The following is a 12,038-nucleotide window of genomic DNA, read 5'->3' on the forward strand; positions in this document are numbered from 1 at the left end:
GGAGAAGAGTGATTAGTAAAATCTCATAGAAGGCAGGGGACCTGATGTTAACGTTGAAAGAGGTAGACAATCAGGAAAAAGAGATAGGAGAATATTAAAAAAAAAAAAGAAAATTCTTTGATTATAGATATAAAGTGGGAATGTGTACTTGTGCATGTAATGTGTGAAGACCAGGCAAGTAGCCATCAAGGTTTGTATAAGGGAATAATATAAATATTGGTTGGGAAGGTAGGTTCAGGCCAGTTGTTAAAAGACCTTTGATGTTCCATTGAGACATTTTGAGTTTTATCCCCTCAATCATGGGGAGGCACTGAAGGATAACGAGCAAAGGGAAACAGCAGAAAAAGTGGGTAAATTGAGAAGATGAAGTTGAAAATAAATGGAGTAGATTGAAGATATAAGTGACTAAACGGACGAAGAACAGTTGGGAGCTATTTCAGTGACAAATACACAAGTGGGGAGTTTCAGATTTAAGTGGTGAAAAGTGGATTTTTTTTCCAAAAAAAAGAAGATACATACAAGTGATAACATACATGAGAAATCAAGCAATCAATATCATTTCTTTCTAAGCCCCTAGGAGAATGATGGAGCCCATCTTCTTCACTAAGATGCTAAACATATTTTATATATGTTTAAATAACTTAGAGTAGCAAAAGGAATTATAAAAAAATTGACATTGAATAAAACAATTTTTCTAGTTTATCTCAGTGAGTTTTTTTTCTTTTTTTAACGTTTATTCACTTTTGAGAGACAGAGAGAGACAGAGCATGAGTGGGGGAGGGGCAGAGAGCGGGAGACACAGAATCCCAAGCAGGCTCCAGGCTCTGAGCTGTCAGCACAAAGCCTGATGTGGGGCTCAAACCCACGAACCGTGAGATCATGACCTAAGCCGAAACTGGAAGCTTAATCGACTGAGCCACCCAGGCTCCCCTCAGTGAGTTTTAAGTATTGTTTATAATAGTCTTTGTATTTTATTTATTCAAAGTAAAAAACAGAATCAGATGATTATGTTCCCTATAGCTGAAGTCTTGGTACACTCTCACATGATCAGGACAGGTTCTCATATGTCTTGGATGTGTTTAAAGAATGGCTAGGATAAGACTGTAAAATCTCTTTGGGCTCTGTAAATCTGTGAAACTCTAAACAAAAACATCACCATTTTAAGAGAAAATAAACTGAAGAACAAGAGAAAACCTTGCATTCTTTCATTAAATTCATCTTTAGTCAAATTCCCTTAGTTAATCCAAGAAAATGGGGAAGAGGAAATTTATAAGAAGAAATTTATAAAGAAGGAGTACTTAAGAAAGAGAATGAGTTTATGCTGCTAAACCCAATAACCATTTCCAATTTATCACTGAAGTCACATTGTATTTTTGACTCCTTTTTCGTATTCTATGTGGTGTAGAGTCTGTCTCCCTAGTTGTCAGGACAATGAATATCCATCTGAAAATACCCTAAGGTATTTTTTTTTTTTTTTTTTTTAGTAAATTCTCCCATGCATTCTACATGTACCTATTTGCGGCAGTCAACAGTATTACGGGCAAGTGGCAATGCATTTTGCTTACAACTATTGAAGTGGAATTAAACTTTATGAGGCCAAATGGGACTGATACATTCCCTCCCAGCAAGATCATTGCAATGAAAATACTTTCACTGTGAAATTCTAGTGATAATTAGTGCTCTAATTTTTAGGTGTTATTAGTAAAAAAAAAAAAAAGGATTTTCCTAATATTTTAGATTTTTATTGCTTTTCAAACATCAGCCCAGTAAGATAAAACATCACAAAACATCTTTGTCACCTGCAGTAGGTAGATTCTTAATTAGAATACTGAAAAAATTAACCATAAAAGTTAAAAATGATATATTGTGTTATGCTGAAATAAAAAAAAATTCTTCAAAAGATATCTTTAAAAAGTTGTAAAGCAACCCAGAGAATGAGAGCAGATATTTGCAATATATATTTTCACAATTATAAATAAGAAATAAATAACCCACTAGAAAAATGGATAGATGAATAGACATTTCACAAAAGGGTATTTAGGTAGCAATTAATCTATGAAAATGTGCTCAACTTTATTATTAAAATTTTTTTTAATGTTTTATTTATTTTTGAGACAGAGAGAGACAGAGTGTGAGCAGGGGAGGGGCAGAGAGAGAAAGAGAGAGAGACACACACACACACACACATAGAATCCAAAGCAGGCTCCAGGCTTTGAGCTGTCAGCACAGAGCGCGACGCGGGGCTCGAACTCACAAACCGCGAGATCATGACCTGAGCTGACATCGGATGCCCAACCGACCGAGCCACCCAGGCGCCCCTCAACTTTAATATTTTTGATAAAGTGCAAGTTAACCGATAACTAGATGCTACTAAATAACCACCAGAATGATCAAGTGGTAAAAGGTTGATACTACCGCGTATTGACGAGGATGTAAACTGAACTTGCAGAGAGCATAGATGGGAATGGAAATGGATAAAACCACTTTTGAAAACTGCTTGGCAACATCCTCTCAAGAATGGCATATGCAAAAGCCTGTAGCCAGCCGTTCTATTTCTGGGTGTACACCTAGCAGAAGTGTGTACCTATGTTCATTCACCAAAAGACATGTCGAAGAATGCTTGGTGCGACACTGTGTTTCTCCTAAACTGAGTCATTACCCAAACATCCATGGTAGGTTGCATGAATACATTCTGGAACGTTACCTGAGTGGACAGTATTGAGAATGAAAAACGTGAAATCATAATGTTGAGCGAAGGAGCCACATACAAAAAATTTACTAAGCACGCAATTCCTTTAATATAAAACAAAATAGGTAAAAGTGATACTTGCTGTCAGATGTTAAAATAATGATTACCTTCTGAGGGGAGACATATGTCTTATTTGGAGGGAAACACAAGAAAGCTTCTGAGGTGCAGGGAGCATTCTGTTTCATGATGTGACTGCTATCTCAGCTTGTGGAAATTCATCAAGCTATATATACTTAGGTGCACTTCTCTTTGCACCTGTGTGTGTGTGTGTGTGTGTGTGTGTGTGTGCATGTGCGTATGCGTGCAAACCACACACTATGTTCAGTAAAATTCTAGAAATACCTTAGACAAGTAGGATGTGACTAACAGATTCCAGTAAAAGTTTCACAAAATAGAGAAATAAAGTAAGGCAGATCATTGCCTCTCTCCTCCCCCCTGCCCACCCATGTTATTCTCTCTCCAGAAGTAATGGCATGAATGGTTAGGCGTCCTTCCATCCCTAACCATGGCACTTACACACATATACACATACAAGTAATAGTTTGAAAATGTAGTGAAATTATATTTTATGTATTGTTCCTTAATCACATCAACTTGCTCTTTAATACTGTTTAGCAGTATATAATGCCACAAGTGAAGTATGACAGTGAGTGAATTTTCCTACCTCTTGTCATTTATATATGGAATCAATCTTTTTAACTTTTGACAATGTGATGGATGAAACCCATTTCACGTAGAATGTCCTGGATTTGTAATGAGGTTGAAAATGTTTGCATTTATCTTATTTGTATATCTCCTTTGGAAATTTGCTGCTCATATGACTTGGCCAATTTTCTATTAGGTGGCTTATTTTTACCTTCTTTAATTTAATATTCTCCATTAATAATCTATGTTAACCTTTATTCTGATATTTAGTTTATATTAAGATTTTATATATTTAATAATTTTATGTATCACTTAATGACTTCTAGGTTTAATGTATTGCTTAGCAAAACTCTTTAGATTATAAAAATATTCCATTGTAGTTTTTTTTAATAAGAATTTTAGTTACTCAATCCATTTGAAATTTTTGTGTGTTTGAAATGATGAAAGTATCTGATTCTCCAAATGGATGGTCAACTGTGTCAATACTATTTGTGGAATAGTCTGTCATTTCCCTACTGATTTTAAACTTTACCTTTGTCCTGAACTACATTTTCATATATACATGTCTCTGTTTCATGCTTTATTTTTCCACTGTGAAATGTGTAGATTTCTGTACCCATTCTACAATTTTCAAAGTTCCTCTAGTTTTATGGTGTGCTTTGATAGCTAACAGGGCAGAGAAAGCTAATTATTATTTTCCAAATCAGGTTGTTAATTCCCATAAAAATTCTTTTGGTGATATTCATTAGCATTATATTTATAGATGACTTTAGTGAGACTTCTTCCCTACAATATGAAATTCTTTTAATACAGGTACTTAGGTACCCTCTCTGTCTTGATCAAGTCTTCTTTTATGTTCTTTAGTAAAGATCTATCATTTTCTTCATGTAGTTCTGTAATTTTTGTTCATTTCTAGTTGGGTTTATATGTAGGCATTTTATATGGTATTGTTATTATGAATAATCTTTTTTGTTTTTTCAAATTATCTCCTTTAATTATCAAATAGTAGTAATACTAGAAAAAACATTTTGTAATTCACAATTTTACCACTTTACCAAAACAAGTATTTTTATTACATTGTATTCCCTTTCAGGGGTTTGTCCATATGGCTGAACATTTTTTTTCCAATTTTATTGAGAAATTATTGACATACATCTAACTCTAAGGCATACAGCATGATGGCTTGTTTTACATATATTGTGAAATGATTACCATAATAGGTTCAACTGATATTCATCTTCTTCTAGAGGTACAATAAAAAGAAAAAAGAGAAGAATAAAGGAAAAAGAATCTCTCCCTGTGATAAGAGCTCTTAGCATTTGCTCTCTTAACCACCTTCCTGTGTATCATGCGACAGCATTGGCTACAGTCGTAATGTTGTACATCACAGCCCTGGGACTCATTTTACCTTATAACTGGAAGTTTGTACCTTTTGACCACCTTCCTCCGTTTTTATTTCATTGGTTGTAGAAGGTTTATAGGCTTACTTGTGTAGCTTCTGAATGCACAGAATGCCCACATTCCTCCCTTTGCTGTTCCATGTGACCTTGACTTCAGGGTCTTCTGCACTTACCACTTACCTGGTGGTAGACATTGTTCAAGCCAACTTCCACCTGAGCTCCACTTCTCCCATACAGCCCTCTTACACCAGCCTGCAGTTCTCTTCCACGTCCACCCGAATCCATGTTGCATTTACTTCTGATCCCTTTTGTTTTATACTTAGCCTGATACTAAGTTGCATGGTTTTATTTATTTATTTATTTATTTATTTATTTATTTATTTATTTATGTATGTATGTATGTATTTATGTATTTATGTATTTATTTAATTTTTTTAAATGTTTATTTTTGAGAGAGAGAGAGAGAGAGAGAGAGAGAGACAGAGCATGAGTAGGAGAGGTGCACAGAGAGAAGGAGACACAGAACCCAAAGCAGGCTCCAGGCTCTGAGCTCTTGGCACAGAGCCCAACGTGGGGCTCGAACCCAGGAACCGTGAGATCATGACCTGAGCCAAAGCTGGATACCCAAGCAACTGAGTCTCCCAGGCACCCCTTAAATATATAAATGAGGAGTAAACAGCTGTAATAAATCTTTTGTTATTATTGTTGCAAGACTACTCTAAACTTTTCTTAGAATAACAGTGAACGGGACCTGAAAAAGAGGGGTCTAACTGAGGAACCATACTGCCTCCTGGTGCACTTAGCAGGGATATTGTATCCCTAGGTCACCCCTCTTTAGTAACTCCCTTAGTTTGCTACTTGAAAACCATGTTTTTCAAGGCTGTTTTGGTGTCACCAAACATGTACATGTGCCTCTCAGTGGCCAGAGAAGTGTTGCTGGATGAAAGATGTTTTTTGATAGTGTAGTCCGATTCTTTAGGAGACGTGGCTGAAGATTTGTCAGAGAAGATGCTTCCACTACTTCAGCAATTGTTAAATCACTCTTGGCAGGATCTGTGCTAAATTAACCTGCAGCTACGATATGATAATTCCAATTCTAACTCTCCCATCAAGTTAGCTGGCATTCAAATTCAAATTTCCACTTTGGAGGAAAAATTTTACGCTATTTTACAAACAGGAACGTAGTGTAAGATAGATGAATCTATATGATAAAACAGGGACGATGCACAATGAAATTGGGTGATAGTCATATAATTTTAAATAGATATGTTTTAATTTTCTTTGACTGTGGAATTTTGAATATCTTGAATTAAATAGATAATTGATCTTATTCTTTCTGTGTGGGGTCTTTTCTGACTTTATTTTAGGGAGTCAGACAGTGATTACCTTATTTGTGTGAGTTATTTGGTCATTTCTACCTAAACCACAATGAAATGAATAAATTGCCTATCTCCTGGTGGCTTTTTGGGGGGCTGACAAAGTCAATCAAATACTTATCTCAAAAGTAGAGACTCAGATTGCCTATCTCCTGGTGGCTTTTTGGGGGGCTGACAAAGTCAATCAAATACTTATCTCAAAAGTAGAGACTCAGGCTCATGAATTTAAGGCAGGTCCTTCAAAGTAAATGATAGGAATTGGGCAAAGTCTGTGAAATAATTATTTAAGATTGATGGGCACAATCTTGGAAGATCTCGAAAATAATGTTGATAAGGAAACTATTGTTTGATACACAAGCTCTATGTCCAGATGAGCAAACTACTTTTCTGGATAAATGGGTTTGCAATAATTTTCTAAAGCAAACACTTACTTTTCTTTTCTTTTTTAAAATTGGTTTACATTCTTCTCTATCTGGGCAAGAATTCCCTGGAAAACACAGTCAAGTTGTGTTGACACAGGTGTCCAGGTTCTCAGTACCAATAGGTTGTTTAGATGCAGATGATGTTAATGCTCATGAATTAGTTTAGTTGGCAATAAGCTGAAAAAATAAGGTAAATTTAGATTATGGAAATCTTGGGGGACAAACAGAAATTTGGCTGTTGTGTGACTATTAAATTTAGTATAAGGATATCAGCTTGTAGTCATGACTTTGCCACTGTGAAGCTATGTGATGATTTTGGACCTACCTTCAGTTTTCTCTTGGGTTTACCTGTCTCCAAAGCACTCAGCCTCTTATTCTGCTTTGACAATTGCAGCAGCAATCAACTCCATTTGGGTTTGTTTCTGCCCCCTGAGGCTTACTGGCACCTCACCCAGAGTCTCTGACTTCTACCGACACTTCAGGCAACATGCAGGCCATGGGATTTGACTTCCCTGAAGATTCCAAAGTGGCCAAGTAGCACAACCTACAAGTGTGGGGGAGTTAACTTCCTTCCCATCAGGTAAACTTGGAAGGGTGATAGAGGAACAAGAAGGGTCTGGCAGGTAAATTCTCTTCTTTCTCTGACAGACTATTTTGAGGCGTGGTACAGATTTCTGGAGCTGTCTTGCTAGACTGGCATCTGCAGAGTAACCAGCTTTGTCTCTTTGACCTTGGGAATCAGCATAACAATACATCCTTGTACATTTGCTTTCCACCCTTCTCTACCTTACTCCCCCTTTCCCTGACTCTTAGCAACCTGGGTTTTCCTCCCAAGAAAGCATTACTATTTAAGTCTTGCTTTGGGCTCTGTTTTCAAGGAAACCCAGGCTAATACAGTGACCTTAAACTATTGTATCTCCAGGGTCTTCAATTTTAATAACTGTAAAAATGAAGGGATTGTGCTAAATTATTTCTATGATCCTTTTTGAAGTTCTGGTATGCCATTATTATTCTAATATAATCACTAATATTTTTGAGCACGGAAGTATGGTGGAAAGCTGACCTTGGTAGCACAGTTGGGATTTTTGGAAGTATAAGGAAAATAAGCTAAAGCAAACTAGAGAGAACAGATATTTGTAAAAAGCGCTGTCCTCGTCTGATACCTGCCAAAGAGAGGATGACTCAATCATGTTCTCATAAACGTTGCTGAAGTTGCACTATTGTAAACACAAATGTAAAAAAAAAAAAAGATTAAGCAAAAACTCATGCAAAACATATGACTGTTGCTGATGGAATCATTGAAACAAAGAGAGCTTCATACACCCATCAGTTTGTGCCCCTGACCAGGACATTCTCTTTCACTGTGGAAGACCAAAATGCCTAGCCAATTCTAAACAGAAAATGCATATTTTTTATGCAGTGCGCGTTCAGTTTGGGATAAGCAGGGAAGTATCCAGAGAGGTCTTATAGCATAGACACTTCCAGTGGCAGTCACATAACACAATGTGGGCTTTTCCATGGCGGGTCCAGTTTGTCTATCTGAGGTGCTGCTCTCACTCTCTGTGCATATGACAGAATCCAGATGCTCAGAAGTGGAAAGGGGCTTTGATATCACCTAGTTGAGCTAGGAAAAAGAAGGAAAAAGAAGCCCAGAGAAGTGAAATAATTTTCCCAAGTTTATACAACTTGGAACTGAAGGGACCTAGACACAATTGACTTGCAGGGGCTCCTGCGTGGCTCAGTCGATTGAGCGTCTGACTTTGGCTCAGGTCATGATCTCACGGTTTGTGAGTTCAAGCTCCACATCAGACTCTCCACTGTCAGCACAGAGCCTACTTCAGACCCTCTACCTCTCTCTGTCTACCCTCCACCCCCCAACTTGCACTCTCTCAAAAATGAATAAAACATTTAAAGAACTGACTTGCAGTACAAATCTTTTTTTTCCTCCGTATGTTACAAAAGAATCTAGATAAAGCTAATGTGCAGCAAAAAACGCACAAATGCACTAATATGTTGGATAATTTTTTTTTAACCTCCTGCAATGACAAATGCTTCTTTGTCATCTGATGGACCTACATTCCATGGAAAATATTAATTATGAATAGTATGCTTTTCTTGTCTCTCTCTCATCTGGAATTTTATGAGTAAACAAATCTTTAACAGCAAAGAGAGAAGACAAAACAAAACCCACCACCTAATCTGTGTCTAATGTAATGAACCAGAATAGACGAAGTCCTCACTGCTTCTCTCTCTGGGAAATGTCCTCAAGCTTAAGTACTTCTGGTCCTGTTGCTCATGTTGGTAAGTACCACATCGTGCACCACACAGTCAGTGAAACTGATCAGCAGTAACTGCCCGCGTGAGATCTAGTTAGGAAAAAAAATAGATTCATCCCTGGTTGGCTTGATGTATTAGTACTCTATTGATGCATTATGAGGTGTATGTATCGTGTCTAACAAGTCCTGCTTTTTAGGTGAATAAGTAGAAGTAGCATTGATGTAATAGATTGTGCAATACTCTGAGAAGGCCTGGATCCATAATTCTCTGAATTTTATTCCAGTGCTGGGTGAGTCATACAGTATTGGACTACTTCACGTCTATCCTCTATTAGGTTAGTGATCGGTCCATTCATTCATTCATTCAATGGTAACTTCTCTATCTTGTGGAGGACCCAGTACAATGAGGATTCAAAGAAAAAAGAGACACAAAGCACGCAGCAATTTAGTGCTGCAAAAAACCAATAACTAAAACACTTTCCGAGGTCATTGTGTATAAAGTAAATATTATATGGCAGGTACAGATGAAAACATGGCTACTATGGAGAATTCCTAGGAGGAGCATATATTTTTTGGCTAATAATGAAGCAAAAGCTGTGTAAGAGAAATGACATTAAACCTAGGCTTTGGAGAATGGGTATAATTTGACGGGTTGGGCAGAGGGCATTAAGGTAAATGACAAGCAGACATATATATGTCAAACCAAAGATATATGAGGGTTTAAAAGTCCATGATTGGAGAATTGGGAATTGTTCAATTGTTTTAAAGCTCACAGTTTGATACACAAACTAAGAAAAATTAAGGTCTAAAAGGCAAGTTGGGGCCAATTGGAAGAGTATCAATTATCAACGAAAGGAATTTTAACTTTATTCTTTAAGCAATGTAAATTCATTGCAGATTTTTGAGCAGGAAATTAATGTAATTAAAACTTTAAAAAGGAAACTTAATCTGACAGGAGTATATATATTTTTAAACATAGAGGAAGTTGTAACTCTAAGGAGTAGACTAGTAGACTAGCAAAGAGACTACTTCAGCATTCCAGCATAGAAGCAAAATATACCAAAATGAAGGTGCTCACTGATGGCAGGATGTTACAGAGCCAGGGTGAGAAAAAGAGGTCGAATGTAAATGCTGAGAGAAAATAGAGCCTAATGAAGGTCAAGGAAGATAGACTGAAAACTAACATTGTGATCAAGAGATCATTAATAGCCATCAAGAGTAAATGATCAAAATTAGGTTGTGAGAATTCATATACAATGGGGATAAATATCGTTTCCAGAAATTTCCTTTGTGAGTGGCAGTGAGGTCTCATGTACAATCCTATGAAAGAAAAGTTGGCCTTATCTTCAAAAGCCTTATATAGGACATACACTTTTATCAATGATTTAATTTCTAGGATGCCTGTAAAGATTTTTAAGTCAAGGTAATCAGTATAGGAAAAAAATTAAAACTAGTCAAAATGTGTACTAATGAGAAATTAGTTAATTTATGATACATCCATAAAATGGAATACTATATGGCCATTAAAAGTGTGTCTTTTACAAAGAGTTGGCACCTTTTCTGCCAAGGGCCAAATAGTTTTATGGTACAGTCTCTGTCACAACTACTCAACTCTGCTGTTGTAGCCACAGACAATATGTAAAGTAATGAACATGACTGTGTTCCAATAAAATTTTATTTATAAAAACAGGTAGCAGGCTGGATTTGGTGTGTAGGTCATAGTTTGTGTACCCTACTATTTGAGTCTTATGTAATTAATTAGAGACAATATGACATTAACAAAGGTAGGAGAAATGACAGGCTTTAAAATTATATCTACATTTCCAGTTTTGTGAAATATAATGTGTTTGTGTATGTGTATGTGCACCAATCTTTATTTTTTTATTAAAAAAAATTTTTTTAAATGTTTATTTATTTTTGAGAGAGAAAGAGAGAGCACGAGCAGGGAAGGGACAGAGAGAGAGGGAGACACAGAATCCCAAGCAGGCTCCAGGCTCTGAGCTGTCAGCACAGAGCCCAACACAGAGCTCAAACTCATGAACTATGAGATCATGACCTGAGCTGAAGTCGGAGGCTTAACAGACTGAGCCACCCACGTGCTCCTGTGCACCAATCTTTAAACAGTGAATAATCTTTGGTCCTGGCATCATAGTGAGTTTTACTATCTACTTAGTGCTTATCTGTTATTTTCACAGTTTCTACAATAATTATATGTTCCTTCTTTTTGTAACTAAGGGAAAATGGTATTTTTAGATGAAATTTTATAGTGAGAGAAGTGAGGTGAAATAAGAAATTGACATGGTCTACTAAATCATGTTTCCAAACTAAAAATGTAACAGGTCTTCATGAGGGATTGGAAACTTCCACTGATTCATAAATTCTGAATTAATTGTGCATAACCTAAAAGGCCTTGTAAATTATGCCTGTTTGGAAATCTGCAGTAATAAAATGACTAATCAGCACTTGCTAAGACAAGGAATGTCAGGATTGAAAAGATAATCTTCTTCTGAGAAGATGTTGGCTGTGATAGGACTGGTACTGGTTCTACATCGATGCCCATGAACCAATGCTTCTCCCCTGCTACCAAACGCATCATGCTTCAGTGGCTGTCCTGTTTCTCATTTGTTCCATGTTATTTTTCCAACTTGCTGCCCCGATATCTCTGCACAGGCTGTTTCCTCTATGTGGAGTAGGATTTTTCTCTCTTTTATTTCTCTTTTAAGAAGATATCTATTATTGCTCCACATCACTCATCATCAGGGAAATACAAATCAAAACCACAATGAGATACAACCACACCTGTCAGAATGGCTAAAATTAACATCTCAGGAAACAACAGATCTTGGCGACGATGCAGAGAAAAGGGAACACTTTTGCACTACTGATGGGAATGCAAACTGGTGCAGGCACTCTGGAAAAGAGTATGGAGATACCTCAAAAAATTAAAAATAGGACTACCCTATGACCCAGCAGTTGCACTACTAGGTATTTATCCAAGGGGTACAGAGGCGCTATTTTGAAGGGGCACATGCACCCTAATGTTTATAGCACTGCTGTCAACAATAGCCAAATTATGGAAAGAACCCAAATGTCCACTGACAGATGAATGTATAAAGAAGATGTGGTGTGTATGTATGTATGTATGTATGTGTGTGTGTATATATATCTAC

The sequence above is a fragment of the Panthera tigris genome, chromosome D3 (assembly GCF_018350195.1).
Source record: "Panthera tigris isolate Pti1 chromosome D3, P.tigris_Pti1_mat1.1, whole genome shotgun sequence".
NCBI classification, from domain to species: domain Eukaryota; kingdom Metazoa; phylum Chordata; class Mammalia; order Carnivora; family Felidae; genus Panthera; species Panthera tigris.